A 19,886-nucleotide genomic window follows, 5' to 3' on the forward strand; every position below is an offset into this window, starting at 1 on the left:
AACAAGTCTCCGTGAAATTAATTCCTTTTGATAATTTCATTGGAAGATATTATCATCGCAAACAAAATGATAAAAAGTTTTAATAAACCTACTGAAATGAGAAGAAAACTGAAATTTATTTGATAAAAACCCTTATTCATTTACTGAGTCCGAACCATAACTAAACTAATATATGCATCTTGAAATCATTATGCCAAACAGATTGCTAAAAAGAAAGAGGTCAATGGAAACCAATCTAGGGAAATTTTCGATGAAAAGAATACTCAAAATTCACTCAAAAAATCAAATGCATGCTCTATCTGAACAGGGTCAAAGAAATCACTAAGTTCAATCATTATAAGTTAATGGGATGATAAACCTTTTTTCACTTGGTGAAAACAAAACTCTTTAGGATCGAAAAAGACCCTCTTTACTCTTAACACTCTCCCCCATTAAATTTCAAAAACTTCAACTAATATAATCATCAGAATGAGAGAAACTCAGCAATGCCAAAAGGCCTCACTAAAGATTATCCTCAAAAGTATAAACTTTAATCAGATTCAACGGTAAACAAGGAATGAATCAATACATACTTTTCCCATACATAAAAAAAGAGATGAAAGAAGAAAAAGAAGAAAAAACACCTTCAGACTTCATTGACCTAAACCCATCACAAGGAAAATTACCACATTACTCAACATTAACCAACACTTCAAATTTAATCAATTTATCCAACACCCACCATGAAAAACGATGCAAAAATCATCTCAAACATCAAAGAAAAGAAAGTAAAAGGAGGGAGATAAAGAGAAGGGTGAAGATAAAGGAAAATAGGACCCGCAAAAGAAGATTCCAAGAAAAAGGACACTAAGAGAATGCAGACGATGCTGAAAGGTGGGACCTACTATGAATAAAATGGTCACAATATTTTTTTGAGGAGTATTTTAGTTAAAGTAAGAGTGGAAAAAACACGGTCATTTTACTAACCCATTTTTGCTATTTTTGCATTATAAGGAAGATTGCTTCAATATACAAATGGGCCAATGGCCCGTTTTGGCTGCTTTGAATTAGAATAGCATGGTTATTGGGCCCGTAAGAGCCTTCCAACTCCTCCATGACTAAACAGGTTCTACTTTTGTGGGATTAGCATTTAATAATCAGCGAAATATTACCAGGTTAAATATTCTAAGTGTATTAAGTAAGTAGTGTGAGTCCTGACCAAAAAAAAAAAGTTAAGTAGTGTAAGAAGACACGCTAGAGATGGACATGGGGCGGGGCGGCACAGAGATCACGGTCCCTTGCCCGCCCGCTTAGGTGGGCCAAGGCCGTGGCCTGGGCGGATTTTACTTTAATGGGTAGTGGGCGCCACATCTATCAAATGAAAAATTTTGGCATTTATTTTCATTGTAGTTATTATTAGTAGATATATTGACAAAATGATTTCATGGGGTTGGTTTTAATGAGCCAAACAAGCTCTAAACTTCTCAAAATAGTTGAAGTGGACATTGTGAAAATGCAAAACATGGAAAACAATTGTCCCATATTACTTACCAAGAGCACTTTGTAGCTTGTATCTCCTATAAAAGCAAGACATGTAAGAAGAAGAGGTTGTTCTTAACGGAATGTTTTCATATTTTTATTATTTTTTTTCTCAAATACGGAAATAAATAAAATTATGGTCTAAGTTATATAATCGAGACGGGTTAGCAGGGCGAGACAGGGGCTAATACCAACTTCGCCCGAACCTTTAAGCGAGGCAAAGGAGGGTGTCATAGGTAAATTTTGGCTATCTAGTACGCCATAACCGGGACAGTAATTGTTACCAACTTGTGGGCATGTTTATTCAAAACCACGGGCCGTAGACGGGGCCGGCGGAGTCGCAGCCCTCGTCAAGCGTCGGACGAGGACCGCCCTCGCCCGGGGCGGGCGAGGCGGCGAGGTTGCCCTCGCCGGATCCGGCGAGGGTCACCCTCGCCCGCCCGGCCCGATGGAGGGCCGCCCTCGCTAGCATCGGGCGGGCGAGGGCGAGGGGCCCTCGCCGGATCTGGCAATGGTCACCCTCGCCCGCCCAAACCAGGCAAGGGCGGCCTCCGCCTGAGGACGTCGACCTCCGCCGGCCCCGGCTATGGCCGGCGGAGGGAAGAGAAGAAAAAAAACATAAAAAGGAAAAATTAGACAATGTCAAGCCATCGTCACGCCGACGCGGCCGGGCCCAGATTCGTCGTCGTTGGCTATGAAAGACAGAAAGAGAGAGAGAGAGACGGTCGGCCGTTTCTAAAAAAAAAAAAGACAGAGAGAAAGAGAGACTGAGCAAGACAGAGAGACCGAGAGCTCTTCCGGCGACTGCCGTGCTCGCACTGCGCCTCAGCCATCCATCCCCGCTGCCGAGCCGACGGCGGTGACACAGTGAGAGAGAGAGAGCCCCCGGTCGGCGAAACACAGAGAGAGACTGAGAGAGACAAAAGAGAGAATAGAGGGAGAGAGAGGGAGCCGAGAACCAGCCGGAGCTAAAGAAGAACCAGCAACGGTCGTCGACGCCGCCAGACTAGCCGGAAGCCGCCCAGACGCGCCGTCGACCGGTGAGCCCCCCTCGGCCGCGAAGCTCCCCTGTTTTTCCCTGATTTTTGGCTCGGTTTGGCCGGGACTCGCGCCGGCCGTTTCGCGCGAATCCCGGCCCATACCGTCGTCGGTCCCGATCCCTAGTCGCCGTCGGAGGTGAACCCAAGCCGCTGGAGTCGACCGGATCGCCGGAGGAGGTCGGAATCCCCTGTTTTTCCACGCGCCCGCCAGGCGTTCGACGAAATGCCTCAACCACGCCGGTTTTTGTTTCATTGCCGGCCGGCGAACGGTGGTCCGACGGCGGCTCAGGTGAGTGGCACAGCCCACAGGCGGTCCTAGTCGGGCGACTTGGGGGCGGCGTTGGCCTGGGTCAGCCGGCGGACGGCCAATTTTGGCCTCGCCGGCGCCGCCCTCCCCGCGGGTCTGTTTGTTCGGGTCGGATTCAACCCGAATCAACAGATTCGACCCGGGTCAACGGCCGGGTCGAATCCGTTGACTCGGGTCGGTTCCGACTGACCCGGATTAACAGTTCCAACCCGGGTCGGATCCGTTGACCCGGGTCGGTTCCGACCGACCCGGATTGACCGATCCGCCCGGGTCGGATCCGTTGACCCGGGTCGGATCTGACCCGACCCGGTTAATATTATATTTTTATTTTATTTTATTTAAAAAAAAGTTAAAATTTTTTTTTTAAAAATTAAAATTTAATTTTTTTTGTATTATTATTATTTTTTTTATAAAAAAAATTTATGTTATATCTAAGTTTTTAATTTATTGCTGTATTATTATGCATATTATTGTCTTATTTAAATTGGACAAGCCTGAGATTGCGCGTTAATATTCTGCATGTTATTTTTATTATCGCCGTATTATTATGCATGTTTTTAATACAATCGCATGAGTTGTGTTTTGAATGTCATCTGACTTAGTTAAAGTTAGAACCTTAGGCTGCATGAATTGTTGTGTTCCTGACTGCTAATCGTTTCTGATTATGCACTCGCTTGATCACCTCACATGTTAGGAGAAAGGTCCTAAAATCAATCCAAATTGCCTGACAAATGTTTTCAAAAATGAACAGGGTAAAATGATACCGAAAGGGCATTAGTTATCTAACTAGTGTAACCAAGTCCCCGAATTCAGTTAATCTCTGGTTCGTAGGAATAGGGTGACTCTCCCATCACCCTATTTGGGTTTCTAATCGACCTACCCCAAATCGATTAGTGGCGACTCCTTGATATAAACCACTTGCATGTTAAAAACTTAAACCCTAAGTCGCGATATGGTATGGGCTTGGGAGAGCCCGAGTTAAGTCCTGAACTTAGACTTAGCACGTATCAGGCGAGCCCCCCTTTTTTTTTGCATGTTGTTTAAAAAAAAGGGGCTCGGGAGTTCGGTCGCGACACTATTAATTCTGCACTATTTTGCCAAAAGATTTTCAAATCACTTTTCACCTCTCTTTAGGTGATATTGTTAACCACCTTCACGTACAAAGAAAAGAAGTTGTGATTTTGAGGCAAAGTCCCGGAACAGCTCAGTCCCCAATATATATAATTCATTATGTCAATTTTGGTCTCTTGACATGAATAAACGATTTTGTGATTTTTCTTCGCTTAGAAAATTGATCGTGATATATTTTGATCATATGACTAAATCATTAGTGGCACCCTCTTATCACAGTTTGACATCTTTTTATTTGGATTCCCTTTTCTTGTGGGGATGGCAAATTTTAGTAAAATTTTGACATTGATTACCTTGATTAATATTATGGAAAATAAGAATCTAACTGCACCATTACCCTCGAAAGAATGACGCCGCGGTCCGCACCACACATTTTCCCAAGTTCTCCTGTTTCCTGGGAAACACAAAATCCCACTCGGTGGGCTTTGTTGCAAATCACACTGAGGGGATTCCCCTTAAGTAACAAGTTTTGTGTCTGCAACTTGAGGAAAGGTTTACTCTGTTTCAAAGCACATTCCTATTTTTCGTTTCCTTCCTTCAAGGCTCTCTCTCTCTCTCTCTAGGTCCTTTGCTCTTTTTCGTACAGAGCCTCTTAGTCCATTTGAGATATGGTGATTTTAGTTGGTCATCTGTACACCGACTAACAAAAAGAAATTAATAGGATTTTTCCACTTAAATTCGATCGACATAGCTCGTATTTGTATGTATGAAGGTGTCCACCAGTTGCTGAGGATGACATTTCACGGAAATGTTTCACCTATATGTATGAATAAGGTATGCCATGACCCTCAGTTTACAATGAGTTTGTTCCATGTTTTCTCAGTTTTTGTGCTTGTTTGTGTTTCTTTAATTTTGTCAACTGCATGATTTATTAGAAGTTTCAGCAGAAGGCATGCCATGAGTTGGACAACGAATAATTTTGAGAAAAAACTTTCACAAAAAAAAAAGGCTTCACATGAAGGAATGGATCATATGACGATGGGCTGCTAAAAGTGCCAAAATTATTATACAGTGTACAGTATAACACTTCACGGACAATCACTTTGAATCGCAATACAAGACACCGAGGGTGGAAAGGGATCCCAATTCTTCAAGGCTGCGAATCTCGACTAAAAACTTGCAAGAATACAGATATACCTCTTGCAGATTCTTCATACGCGACAGATCCATAACTTTTGGGGGGAACTCACACCAACGCCACGTTAAAGATGTCAATCTCTTCATTTCCAACTCAAACAGTTTGTCCAGTCCTGTAAACGTGCAACCCTCCATATTGAGTTTCTCCAACTCCGCATCAATTATTCCGGAGAATTCCGGTATTGAACAACTATGGAATTCCAAGGTTGACAAGTTTTTCAAATTGGAAAAATCAGGCGATTGAGTGGTCTTCAGAAACCGAAGTCGTAACTCTCTTAAACTAGATGGGAGCCGGGGGAGGAATCGCACGTTTTGAGCTTCCAATGTTAGTTTTTTCAGTTGAGATAGGGTACCGATGCTAGTGGGAAGATCAATGCTCCATATCAGACAAGTCAAACTTGGAGGAAGCTCCGATATATGTCTATGCCCATAACGTCCACAGAACTTCAGTTCCTGGAGATTAGAGAGGCGACTCACAGTGGTGGGTAATCCAGATATTTCAGTCCATAACAAGTGTAAGATCCTCAAACAGGACAGTCTCCCAATATCTTCAGGAATTTCGCCAGTCAAGCTCCAACATTCATTAGCGTCTAACACTTCAAGCTTCTCCAACAGCCAGACTGCACTTGGTAATTTTGTTATCAACACTATGTCTCTCATCCTAAGTATTGTCAGTTGCTTAAGATTGCCGATCGAATCGGGTAGGTAACTAATACCAGTACTTGACAAATCCAACTCGATTAATGATTTTAATTCCCAAATCGAGTCTGGAAGATCCATTATATTCTGACACATGGATAAATTCAACCGCCTAAGTTTCACCATCCCTCCGATCGAGCATGGGAGTTTGCCAATCCCCATTCTTGATAAATCAAAGGTCAACAATGACTTTAGATTACCAAATGTCTGCGGAAGTTCGAATTCAATTGGCATAGGAGGCATGACAATCTCTGTCAAAGCTTGTAGACATCCTATTTCTTTAGGCAACTCTCGAAGAGAATCACATCCATCCAAGTTCAAAACGGTTAGGAGCTTTAAATTACCAATGGATGGGTTAATTTCAATTAAGTTGCTACACTTTCGAAGAATCAATCTCTCCAAGGACACCAACGTAGATAAATCAGGTGTTCTCGTTAAGTTTCTGCAGTAGCTGAGATCTAGTACTTTTAGTTTCCTTGCCGCCTGCAAAATAATTTGATATAATACTTATTCAGTAACGACCTACGAAAAAAAAATGAAAAGAAATGATTTACGAATACAAAGAGTGGGACTCATAACATACTCTGATCCAACCAATCCTTTCCTCTGAAATACTGCTGTATGAAAGGTTAAGAACGACTAGATCAATCGGATGAAAGTTTATTGTCTCAAAGTCGGGATGGCTAAATTGGCAAGAAAGCCATCTTAAACGGGAGAGAAGATTATTGAAGTCTCCAACAAGTGACACCCCATTCCCTTGAAAGAACCTTAGGTTTTGTAAACCGGCAAATTCGTCACGCTTTAGAATAATGTCTTGACAATATCCAAGTGACAGTGCTACTATTTTACTACTTCCCTGACAACGGAAACAGCAGGAAGTCCACATGTGAAGGTCAAAAGCAAACAATTTCAAGCGCTAATAGCAATTAACTTTTCCTTTTGCAAGAATAATCTACAACAAAATCACAGGAAAATAAATTATTGTTCCCTTTCTATACCTTTTTCTGCGTCAAAATTCTCTGGGCTCCCGTGTGATTCCACACTCGGCTGCGCTTGCAAGGATTATCAAAATTCTCTTCATGGACAATTTTCCTTCCGAGATCCCGCACTTGGTCATGCATCCAAAAAGTGTCGTCATCTTTAATTTTTATCAAGGACTTGAGAAAGAGGACCTTAATGGCAACCTGTGGGTGGTATCCACAGGCATCCCACATGTAGAAAGGATATGTTTTATCCTTATTAACAAAAAAAACAAGCTATATCCAAAAACACTTGCTTTTGTTCATTATCTAACTTATCATAAGATATCATCAATTTACTTTGGACTTTATTGGGAGGAGCATCCTTTAGCTTCTTCAGTGTGGCTTCCCAGAATTCTTGGGGTTCATTGTTAAGGGATGAACCTGTAACCTCAAGGGCAAAAGGAAGCATTCCCAAAGTGGAGACAACTTCTTTTGAAAGGGAGACATATTGATCCGGCGGAAAGTCTCTTCTAAAGGCATGCCTACTGAACAGCTTAAGAGCATGATCAAATTCCATTTCTTCTACTTCGTAATCCGAAACTTTTGCAGACTTTTTTGTTGGGCCTTCACTTGTTGCTTCTCCCTCAATCCTTAGGACACTTTGGTCCCTAGTAGTTATGATAATCCTACTACCGGAACCGAACCAATCACCTTCTTTCGCTAGACTTTCGAGTTGCTCTTTCTCATCCACGTCATCCAAAACAATGAGAACTTTTTTATTGCCAAGAACTCTCTTAATCATCTTGATCCCATCATCCACGTCATGAATTCGATCGACGATAGAACATGAATCAAGGAACTTGGATAGCAACTCTTTTTGCAAATATACCGGACCATGCCGTTGTGACAACTCTCGGACATCATAAAGGAAATTGCAGTCTTTGAAGTGAGAAGACAGCCGGTTGAAGATGACCTTGGCAAGCGTTGTCTTGCCAATCCCACCCATTCCGTGGATTCCGAGAAATTGCACGCTATTAGATCCCACATCCAACTTTTTGATTATAGCTTCTACATGATCATCAACTCCAACTAGATCTTCAGACACAATCCTTTTATATCCGACATTCAGCTTATCCAATACAATTTCAATTACAGATTTTATCAGATCTGCTTGGCTGCAACAACTTAACAACCATGTTAGGAATATATTTTATATTGCAAAACTACTCCCTAAGTGACTCAATTGCCCTTACAATTTGCAGAAATTACGCAAACTAATCTAGACGCTAAAACAATCCGGATTTTTCCCAATCTGTCTCCGCTCCCCCAATTTAAGTCACCATCACCATCAGCCCCTGCCACTACCACGCCGCCGTTGACATCTCACCTCCCAGGGCCATCACCGTCATGTTCCAGTGCCGTCGCGCCCCGTCGACCCACCCATCTCGGCCTTTCCTCAATCCTTCAAGTCCCGTGGGTCGTGGCCTTGCGACCACTAGGGATGGCTTTGCGGGCCTTCGCTGACACCAGATTTGGGGTAGCCCAAGCACGGCAACGCCGGATATGAGCTCGGTGACATCAGAGACCCGACATCCCGAGCCCGAATCCAACCTGCCAGTGAGTGAAAGAAAGAAAGGGTGGGGGCCGGATGGCTCGGCGGCGGCTTCTGGTGGCTTGGTGTCGGGCTAGTGACGAAGAAGTGGCGGCGACTGATGGAGAGCTGCTGTGGTAGCTAGCTAGCGACTTGGTGGAGCTGCTAGGAGCGATCACCGCGACAGTGCCGATATTCATGAGAGAACAGAGCTTTTCACTTTTTTAAGTAATCGTTTCATTCTAATATTCCTTACATATACACTGGCCCTTATACTTCTATATTTTTCTTCAATGCTTATGAAATCGAAAGTTAAAAATCACACCGCCATATAAATGGGGATGAAAGATATCGGAGGAAACTACACAAAATCCTCTTAAATTTCCAGTAGTACACATTTACTCAAGAACCTTAAACTGTTACGCTATATTTTCTGCACTTTTATTTTGTTACAGCTATTCTATTAATTTTGTCATCAGCATGTGCAATATATATGAATTTTACGTGATTAAAATATATTCGTATCTCAATTTTTGAAGAAAATCTGTCTTTTATCCTTAATTACCGTGAAAATAAAAGATATTTAGAAAATGGGAGAACAATGAAAAGAATGAAACACTAATATAATAGAATAAACTATGTTTTCACCAGCAATACCGCAATTACACGGAATAGGGAGGAAAAGGAAATCTACATATGACAATTAGAAAAGTTCTAGGACATTTACCTTTCATCTTTGTTCCAGTTCCATCCCTTTATCTTGCCCACCTTAATGAGAGCCTTTTCCCATGACCATGCTTCACTGCACGGCTTCTTCTGGTGCTTTGAAAGAGTTTGTCTGTACAACTCTGTATTCAGAATGATGAGAGTACTCTAGGCTGATCAGAGTCTTCAAATATGTTCCCTGACACTTGTACTTTGAACCGATGATCTCATATTAGCTTGAACACCTCTGGATGTGCTGGCTGGTCTGAAGTTTCAGGCTATGGTGATCGGGTTGCTCTTGGTGGTCTCAGGTGAGAAGGTTCACCACTTGAGCCAATTTGCTGGTGCTTTTTGGCCGGAAAAGCGCCGATCACTCAATTCAAGGAGCCTCAACTCACATCGTTCGCTCTCTCTCTCCTTCTCGCGATCCTTCTCTCTCTCTTTTTCTCTCTGGAATTTTGTCGAATACCTTCCTCCCTTTCATTCAGTTTTTTTTTAGCTTTTTGTTCATTCATTTTTCCTGCCTAAAGATCGTTAGAACTGACTTTCGATCGGTTCCCCGGCGCCAGCTGGAGAATCTCCAGCTGGCCAACTTGATTAAAACGTGCTAATTTGATCGGAGAAGGTCGGTAAAGTCTCGAGCACGAATTATTTTTTCTGGGTTTTTTGTGCATTCTGGGTAAACCGGGTGAAGAAGGTGATCGACCCGGGTCGGGTCGGGTTGACCCGGCTGACCCGACAAACCCGGGTTGGTCTAAATTCACAAATTCGACGCGATTTTAATCCAATTTTTCAGATTTAAACCCAAAATTGAATTCCTCATCATATTTTAAACCCAAATATATGATTTTCCCCAATTTTTGTTATAATCATGTCCAAGATTTTCACATTTTTGTATTCGGGTTAATAGGATTTTGTTTAATTTGATGTCCAAATGACCTGATTAGGCAAAATTGATGCCAAAAATGAATTACCCATATCTGATTAACCCTAGAAACAGTGGTCTCATGGTTCGACAATTTCATATTGGGCATGATTCCCAATTTGGGCTCAAAATTCCTAATTTTCAATTGAATTTTGGGGATTTCTAATTTCTATGACAAATTGTGCAATTGGACCGACCATTATGTAATTTAAGGTCTCAGAATCATTTGTTGTGAAGACACTATGACTTAAAAATGACTAGAAAAGATTTAATTGCATTTTGGTTCAATTTGGGTTTGATTTTGCCCAATTTTAGGAAAAACACATACCTGATTGAGATTTTTCAAAATTGATGATGTATTAATGAAATTGGATTGAAAATAAGTCTAATGACTATTTTTATGGAATTTTCTAATTCCATTTGCTATTTTTCTTGATTTTCTCACTTATTTTGACTAAAAGAAATTAAGGAAAAATGCAAGAAAATACTAAAAAATTTATTTTTGGTTTAGAAGTAGGTTTCTAGGCTTGGCCAAGATTCCTAGTCCTAATTTTGAGATTTTTGAAAATATGAAAAAAAAAATGAGCTAAAAATCAGGTGCCAACAGCTGCCCCTCTTTGAGATTGACTTGTTAGAGGTTGATTTCAAAGACAAGGTGACACCTGAGTTTTAGTCGACTCAATGAACAAGATAAGATAGAATTTTCACAATAATTGATTAGGGATCTTGCTTATGAAATTTGTGATCTCATCCAAAGGTTCTCTTTTAAGAATACATTTTGAAAGGTTCTTAATGATTGAGAGAGAGAAACTTACCTGTTTGTGAGCGTCTTTTTGTTGCTTATCCAAGGGTATGAATTGATGGTGGTGATGATTATGATGATTATTCAGATTTCGTGGTTTAAGGACGAACCCACGAACCATGAACACCTGAGGCTCCTCGCCTGAAGATTTTAGAAATTGACCAGGGGTTCCTCGCTTATAGGATTTGAATTTGCATAGGGGCTCCTCGCCTATAGGACTTGAATTTGCCTAGTGGTTCCTCATCAGTAGGACTTTGGATTTGCCCAGTGGTTCCTCACCAGTAGAACTTGAATTTGCCTAGGGGCTCTTCGCCTGTAGGACTTGAATTTGCCTAGGGGGTCCTCGTTAGTAGGACTTTGGATTTGCCTAGTGGTTCCTTACCAGTAGAACTTAAATTTGCCTAGGGGCTCCTCGCATGTAGGACTTGAATTTGCCTAGGGGCTCCTCTCATGTAGGACTTTGAATTTGCCTAGGGGCTCCTTGTCTGTAGGATTTGAATTTGCCTAGGGGCTCCTCGCCTGTAGGACTTGAATATGCCTAGTGGTTCCTCACCAGTAGGACTTAAATTTGCCTAGGGGCTCCTCGCCTGTAGGACTTTTGAATTTGCCTAGGGGTTCCTCGCGTGTAGGACTTGAATTTGCCTAGCGGTTCCTCACTATTAGGACTTGAATTTGCCTAGGGGCTCCTCGCCTGTAGGACTTTGATTTGCCTAAGGGCTCCTCGCCTGTAGGACTTTGGGAAGACTTCAAACAATGAATGCCTTGACCATGAGTTATGTGATTTTTGAGGTTTCACTAACCTTTATATGATTTTTAGTTGAACAAAAACTATTTTGAAATATAGTTTTGAAATTAATCAAAACTGTTTGAAGTGTGGTTTTTTTGAGCTTACCACAAGCTGTTTGAAAACTTGGTTTTAAGTTGATCAAAAACTTTGAAACCTGGTTTGTAAACATGCATTCTTTGCATTAATGCATTTCATACAATCAAATTTCCTTTTCGAGGAATTATTTGAACAAAATGCTTGCAATCTTTCAAGAAATGCTTGAAATGATCGTTTGAAAGACCTTCATTAGAAACGATTTGTTTCAATCTATGAGCTTGGTCTTTTCTTCATCTGATTGAAATGGGACTTATCTGATATCCCTCAATTTTATCTCTCTTAAACAATCCTTAGGTGTTCAGAGATGTTCGCAATATATACAATCCAATTGATCCGATAAGGTCTTTCAAAAGGTTGTAATATTGGCTCAGTCAATGGCTATTCAAAGAATAGGCATTTTGAGGCCAAGAAAAAGGATTTCATCATATCTGACCTCGAGTCTACAAGTTAAGAACTTCGAGGACAAGACAGGACACTATTGCATACACTTCTTTGAGTGATGACTTCTTGTCATAAAGTCATGTTTCTATTCTCAACATCCCAATCTGAAGAATCTTTGGGAAGAGGTTGTATTGTTGGTATTGGGTAGGCTCCAAAGGCTCATTTATTTGAATTCACGGTTTTTATGAAATTGGTGATCTTATTGGCATCACCACCCTTTTCCTCTTTTGTTCACTAGGGATCTTTCTTTTATGAACATTATAGTCCCCTAGATATTCATTACAATCTCTTTTCTTTTGCTCATTCTCACTTGTTGTGATCTATGATCTCTTATGATCTTGATTTTGCTTTATCATGCCTTTTTTCGTCATTTTGAGCTTTCTTTTGAACTCTTTTTCCTTTTCATTTTTCTTGGGCATTTGGCCTTGCTTTTACCAGGCACATTGCTTTTTCAAGCTCCTGATTCTTTGCCTTTGACCTTTTTGAATTCTAAGGACTCTGTGTCATGCCCTTTTGTTTCTTATCTATTAAAGTAGATCATATGCTCATGCTCCAGTGTGAAGAGATGATCACTAATTTAGGTTTCTGAAATGAATATTCATGCTCAATTAGACTTTGCCAAAGGTAATGTGTTTGGGTATAAGAAATGAAATGCTCTTCTTCCTCTCGAGATATCTTGAGCTTTCATATGACTTTATCTGAAGTTATCACAGAAAGATTGATGCAAGAGTATGCAATAATATCTTTCTTGATCCTATTCTCCATAACTGTCAATCATAAACCTCCTAGTTTGCTCCAATGTGGGGTAGTTCTTAATAGGGTTGTTTTGAAGAAACTTCTCCACTATTTCGCCTCAAATTTGGTTTGGAAGGGGTAAGCATATGTTTGGAATAGTGAAATGACTGCCCTTCATCATTTCAATCCACGTAATCATTGCGAACATTCCTTATTTCCTTCGGATGAGTTTTTCTCACTCACTTCTCCATTTTGACTTTGAGTGTATATGGGACATGTTTGGATATGGCTTACCTTTCATCATTTGAAGGTCTTTCCATTCGATTTGATCTAAACTTTTTCTTTGAAATTTTTTAAAGCCTTTTTGTCAAATTATCCATTTTTTAATGAATTTTGATACTTAATACATTCTCAAAGAAAGCGTGTTTCAAACTTTTGATTTAAAATGTTTCTGAGGTATTTTCTTTTCAAAACAATCTGTTTTGTTTTGCTCAGTCTTAGTGTCATTCCGCTTGGGGAAGAAAAAGTTCGATTTTCTCTTAGAAAGGCAACTTTTTTAACACATGCACTTATAATTTAAGGATACTTGTCTGATCAACTTATCAAGATCTCTCTTGTTTGCGTGTTTTTGCTTTGGTTCCACTAGGAATTCTTCTTTTTGTTGCTCCCTTTTCTTTGTCTCCCTGGAGATGATAAAAAGAAAAGTACATTAGGGAATATCAACGGAAAATAGAATTGGAAGTTATACTTTCCTCTATTATTTGACTACTTTATTGGGAATTCTAAAACCATCGATTAGTTCGGTCTCCTTTTGCTTTCTTCTGCACAACAGATAAACATATTTATGAAATGCATGGTATGCATGATATGCATGATATGCACATGTTCTAAAGTGACCCGAATCTTTTCTTGAATGTTCGCCTTCATTTCATGGGTAGAAAATCTTGACAATATCTATATTTACAGGATAGGCCAATTCTGTTCCTGCCATATCTATAAGAATCAATGCTCCTCCAGGAAGAACTTTCTTGATAATGTATGGACCCTCATAATTCGGAGTGAATTTGCCACGAGGATCCGAATTGTTGAAGATGACTTTCTTCACTACTAAATCTTCTGTTTTGAAATGCCTTGGTTTCACTTTTTGGTTAAATGATTTAGCCACTCTTCTCTGATAGGCTTGTCCATGGCATATAGCTCTTAATCTGTTTTCATCGATCATGTTGAGTTGTTTATATCTTTGTTAAATCCACTCAGCTTCTGAAAGCTTCAATTGAGATAGTATCCTTAATGAAGGAATTTCTACTTCAACAGGTAGCACTGCTTCCATTCCATCAACCAAAAAAAAACAGGGTTGCTCCAGTTAATGTTCGAATTGAAGTTCGGTATGCTATCAGAGTATACAGTAACCTTTCGTGCCAATCACGATAATTTTCAGCTATCTTGGCCAATATCTTCTTGATATTCTTATTTACCGCTTTAACTGCTCTATTCATTTGTGGACGATATGGGGATGAGTTCATACGTCGGATGTGGAAGTGTTCGAGTAAATTGTCCACAATCTTGTTGTTTAGATTTAAGCCATTGTCCGTAATTATTGCTTCTGGAACCCCATACCTAGCAATAATGTCCCGCCTAATGAATCTTGCAACATTCTTGACAGTAACATTCGTGTAGGAGTTTGCTTCAATCCATTTGGTGAAATAGTCAATAGCAACCAGGATAAACCGGTGCCCATTTGAGGCCTTGGGGTTGATTGGACCAATCATATCAATGCCCCACATTGAAAATGGCCATGGCTCGAACATTTGATGTAGCTCATTTGGCGGTGCATTAATTCTATCTCCATAAACTTGACATTGATGGTAACATCTCACATGTTGGATGCAATCTATTTCCATTGTCATCCAATAATATCCTAACCTCATAATCTTTCGGGCTATAAGATGTCCATTCATGTGCGGTCCACATTCACCTTCATGAATTTCTTTCATGATATGTTCAGCTTCTGTAGCATCCACACGTCTTAGTAGGGTTGAATCAAATGATTTCTTATAGAGAGTTTGACCACTGAGGAAGAATTTGTTGGCTATCTTCCTCATAAATTTCCTGTCACCTGGTTGGCTTCCTTCAGGAAGCACGCCCGGGCTCACGCCCCAGGTTTTGCAGCGACCGCCGCGCCCTCCTACTCATCAAGGCCTGGCACTTGCCTTGACGGCCGAGTATAGGTCGCGCGCTTCAGCGCCATCCATTTTCAGGGCTAGTTGATTCGGCAGGTGAGTTGTTACACACTCCTTAGCGGATTTCGAATAGGACTAAGTTGATAAGAATTTTGCCAAATTTTTCAATTGCCAACAATTACTGTCCCGCTTGACAGTTATTATGTATGAGTCATCTCCCATTTTGCGTTATTTTGGCTTTGGTTGAGAAGAACGGTGCCACGCGTATATCATTTGTGATTAAGAGGGACGTCGCCGTCATCATCATCCTCGACACTAGCCGCAGCGACAAAGTCCACGTTTGGACGCTGCGCCCTCCCATTGCCCCCTTTTCTCTGCTATCAACAATGCCTCCTCTTAATTAGCTGGTTGGATTGATGAACTGAAGACGGAGAGGGGGGTTGGTGGGCAATGAGATATGCATGGCCATGCAAACTCATGGAGTTCGAATGTCGCTCCCTCTCTCTATCAAACATATGTTGATGTAAATAATATGCAGAAATGAAGAGCAAGAGGTGTCGTGGTGTAGTTGGTTATCACGTCAGTCTAACACACTGAAGGTCTCCGGTTCGAGTCCGGGCGACGCCATTTTGATTTTGATTAATTTCTTTTTTGGCCTCTTTATAAAAAAAAAAAAAATTCTCTCAATTGAAGCGCTTGATTTCTTCTTTCTATGGTAATTTTTGCCCTTGGAAATACTGAGCTTCAGCAATATAATCAAGTGCTTTATTCATGAGAACTTCAGAACTCACAAAATGAGAAAAATTAAACAAAAAATTAATGCAAATTTATTAGAAATGTTCTATTAATGGAACTTAAAGTCTTAAAGAGATACTCATTTTGTGCAGGATACAAGAGGTAGGTGATTTAGTAATTAAAATGAAAATATCGATCGTCGCAGTTAAATTTCTAATTATAATTTCAGGTACGTAATTTACTTGCAAGTCTGGTCATGGCTCGCGTAAAATAATTTTGAAATAATTTAAAATCATTCATAATGATGGAATCATTTTCTTCAATGTGCTTTAGTGGGATTGGTTCCCCCCACTTTTTTCGAGTTGGGACTATAGAGGATTAATTGACTCATCAAACGGAAAATTTTTGTGCCAAAAGAAGAATTGCATTAAGTGAAGGCCAAACCCTGAACTCATTCTGATCTGATTTTTGGTATGGTGTTTGATTAAGAACCAAAGTATCTTCTGTTAATTTTCGTGATTTTTTTAGAATATTTAAGATTAAAACCCGTTTTGCATGAGGCATGATGCCAAGGCCCCGTCTTGATCTTAACTTTTTTCGAAAGATAATGGATATATCAGGATTTTAGATTAGTTCGGTGAATAGATGATGTAATATTGGGTTTTAGTTAAATTTTGTATCCAAGCACAATTGGGTTTGAAAAATTCATTTTTCAAGCAGGATATGATATATTTTGTTTGTATGGAATCAGAAAGTTGGGAACTGATTTTTGAGGTTGTTATATTGTCATTATAGGGAGAAAATATCCAGTGATATCTAAGCGCCACGTCAGCCGCGCAGTTATCCAGTCAGATCGACTCACGTTTGGATTATAAATGCATAGCAGCTTTATTAAAAAAATTTGAAATGGCTGCTCAACTTTCTCTTTCCCCCTTCAACTCACCTTTTCCTTTGTGACAAAATAGAATGACAAAAATCGCAACTTTGTTCCCTCCTTGCTCGAACGCTCCTTCCTCAACTCCAGCTCTTCGCTCGAACGCTCCTTTCCCAACTCCACATTCATCGTCTCGCTCTCACCTCTCCATTCCTCTCCTTAACGCCTCGCACTTGCCAAGACCCAGATCCGACCCCCCGACCCGCCCAAGACCCCCAGTCTCGCTACTCACTCCTAAAGGAGCCGTCGCCCAGCTACAGCAACCGTCCTCCCAAGGAGATGATCCTCCCCAACGGCTAAGGTAGCGAATGATAACCATTCTGTTCCGGAATGAGTTCCTGAACCAGAAATAGATTTTTCTATTTCTGGTTCCTGGATGAGTTTCTGAGAAAAAAAACCCGTTTGATAATGACAAAAAATTTCTATTTCTAGAACGTAAAACCCGTTTGATACAGTACAAAATTTCTATTTCCTGAAATAAAAACCCGTTTGATAAAAAACAGAAAATTCTATTTCCAGGAACAAAAATCTATTTTTTTAGAAATGGAATAAAAATAATAAAAAATCCGAAAAATTCATAAAAATCTTTAAAAAAATTCATAAAATCCCAAAAAATTGAAAATTTTCAGAAAAAATCATCAAAATGTCAAGAAAATAAAAAAAAATTAGATTTCGGGAAAATAGGACATTTGTTGAATTTTTTCAAAAAAAATCAAGAAATCAAAAATTTCAAAACTTCACAGAATTGCTTAGAATACCTGTGGCCACCCACTTTTAGTGAAATTTAAATTTTTTAGGTGCCCAAAAAATTGCCCGGAAATAGAAAAATGAAATTGCGTTATCAAACGGGTTTCGGTCCAAAACCGATTTTGGGAACAAAAACCAATTCTGGACAGAACCAGAATGGTTTTCATGCAGCACCTAAGACTACGAGCATTGGTTCATCGTCATGGAGTTCCCCACCGATTGCAAACCCTCCAAGGAAAGATGATAAACGCTTCCGTCAAAACCCTAGCCTATGTTGTCGCTAGGTAAAGAGTAGAAGAACCATCAATGCTATCTTTTTTTTCTTTTAATTTCTTGTCCTAGTTTAAGCTGAATGTGTTCGGTTTGTTTGTTTATTAGTAGCGTCAACATCTTGAAATTGGACGATTCCGGATTTTATAGAATGTCCCTTTGTACATGTAACTATGCAATAAATAGCTGCGCTGAGAGCCTCATGGCTGTTCTAATATGTGTTTGATCTTAGTGTCTTATTAAAACTAGTTTTGATACGAGGCTGCCTCATGGTTGTTCTGATATGTGCTTGATTTTAGTGTCTTATTAAAACTAGTGTTGATATGAGGCTCTAAGTGCAGTTTTCTATTGCATAGTTACATGTACAAAGGGACATTCTATAAAATCTGGAATCTTCCAATTTCAAGATTTTAACGCATTATACGGTCTCAAACAAGCACCACGTGCTTGGTACGAAAGATTGAGCAGCTTTCTGGAACAAAATGGATTCACAAAAGATACTGTAGACACTGCCCTATTCATCAAAAGAAAAGGTAAATATATTTTAATTGTTCAAATCTATGTAGACGATATCATTTTTGGTTCTACAGATGAAAAATTGTGTAAGAATTTCTCTAAAATGATGCAAAGTGAATTTGAAATGAGCATGATGGGTGAGTTAACTTTCTTCCTTGGATTACAGATTAAACAAACCAAAAATGGCACCTTTGTTTGTCAAGAAAAGTATGCCGGGGAAATTACGAAAAAGTTTGGTTTAGTAAATTGCAAAAAGACAGATACTCCAATGTCATATTCGATTAAATTAGACAAGGATGAAAAAAAAAACCAGTAGATATAAAATTATATAGAAGCATGATTGGTTCTCTCTTATATTTAACTGCTTCACGATCAGATATTCTGTTCAGTGTTTGTTTGTGTGCAAGATTTCAATCAGAATCAAAAGAATCTCATCTTACTGCAGTCAAAAGAATTATCAAATATGTTAGCACCAATCCTACACTTGGGTTGTGGTATCCTAAGGGATCAAATTTTACTCTTATTGGATATTCTCATGCTGATTATGCTGGTTGCAAGATAGACAGGAAGAGCACTTCAGGAACGTGTCAATTGTTAGGACACATGCTTGTTTCATGGTATTCAAAGAAGCAACAAACTGTAGCTCTTTTAACGGTAGAAGCAGAATACGTCTCACTTGGTAGTTGCTGTGCTCAAATTCTTTGGATGAAACAACAATTGAGAGACTTCAATATCAAAGACTCAACTGTGGAGATCAAGTATGACAATACTAGCGCTATCAATCTGACCAAAAATCCTATTCTGCATTCCAGAGCTAAGCATATTGATATTAAGCATAATTTTATCCGTGATCATGTTTTAAAAGGAGATATAAATGTTCAATTTATAGACACTAAACAGCAATTAGTTGACATTTTTACAAAACCTTTAGAGAAGAAAAGTTTTGAGCTTATTAGAAACAAACTAAACATCATTAACCCACTTTATTGAGATGTGTAGAATAAGCTCTCTTTGCATCTGATGACTTATGTGATCAAGTATATATTTGAAGTGTCTGATTTTGGCGCGCAACTCATCTTATAAAAGGTATGTATATCTCATATATTTTAAATATCATGATTGTTTGAAATTAATTGCTTTGATTGATACCATTTGAGAATTATAATCCCAAAATTTTCGGAATATAATTTTCAAAATTTTCCATAACTGTCAATTGACAGTTTCCAAAAAGGGTTTTATAAAAACCGATATATTGTACTCCTCGGTTTAAAACCTTTTTCATCTTCTCTCTCACTTTCACACTCTCTCCGAACACACATTCTACTCTCTAAAACCGTAAAGATCTCCAAACACGCGTTTTACCTTAAAAGATATCATCTTTCTCTTCGGAAACTCAAAAATCTCTTCAATGGCACCGAAATCGACCACTGAATCCAAGAAAGGAATCAAGAGTTCTAGACGATCGAACAGAATCGCGGGAATGTTCACCAGAGCAGACAAAGATGGAGAAGCAGAGAAAATCGATATCTCTTACTCGGGCTTTGAGCAAGAGTTGTCTGCAGGTAATAAATCTCCACGTATCCCTGTTCAAGAACGTGATCGTTTTGTTATGGCAAGATGACTGATAA

General features: G+C 39.6%; 1 non-coding gene and 1 pseudogene across 1 annotated transcript; one reads left to right on the forward strand and one right to left on the reverse strand.

The window, feature by feature from the left end:
- Positions 1 to 5,034: 5,034 nt before the first annotated feature.
- On the reverse strand, positions 5,035 to 16,854 carry LOC130139578 (disease resistance protein RUN1-like; annotated as a pseudogene).
- On the forward strand, positions 15,610 to 15,683 carry TRNAV-AAC (transfer RNA valine (anticodon AAC)). The gene has a single exon. It is a non-coding gene; the product is annotated as a tRNA-Val (tRNA).
- Positions 16,855 to 19,886: the final 3,032 nt, after the last annotated feature.

Source organism: Syzygium oleosum, unplaced genomic scaffold (genome assembly GCF_021117445.2).
Source record: "Syzygium oleosum isolate NSW1041296 unplaced genomic scaffold, Sole_v2.1 Sole_v2.01, whole genome shotgun sequence".
Lineage (NCBI taxonomy): Eukaryota > Viridiplantae > Streptophyta > Magnoliopsida > Myrtales > Myrtaceae > Syzygium > Syzygium oleosum.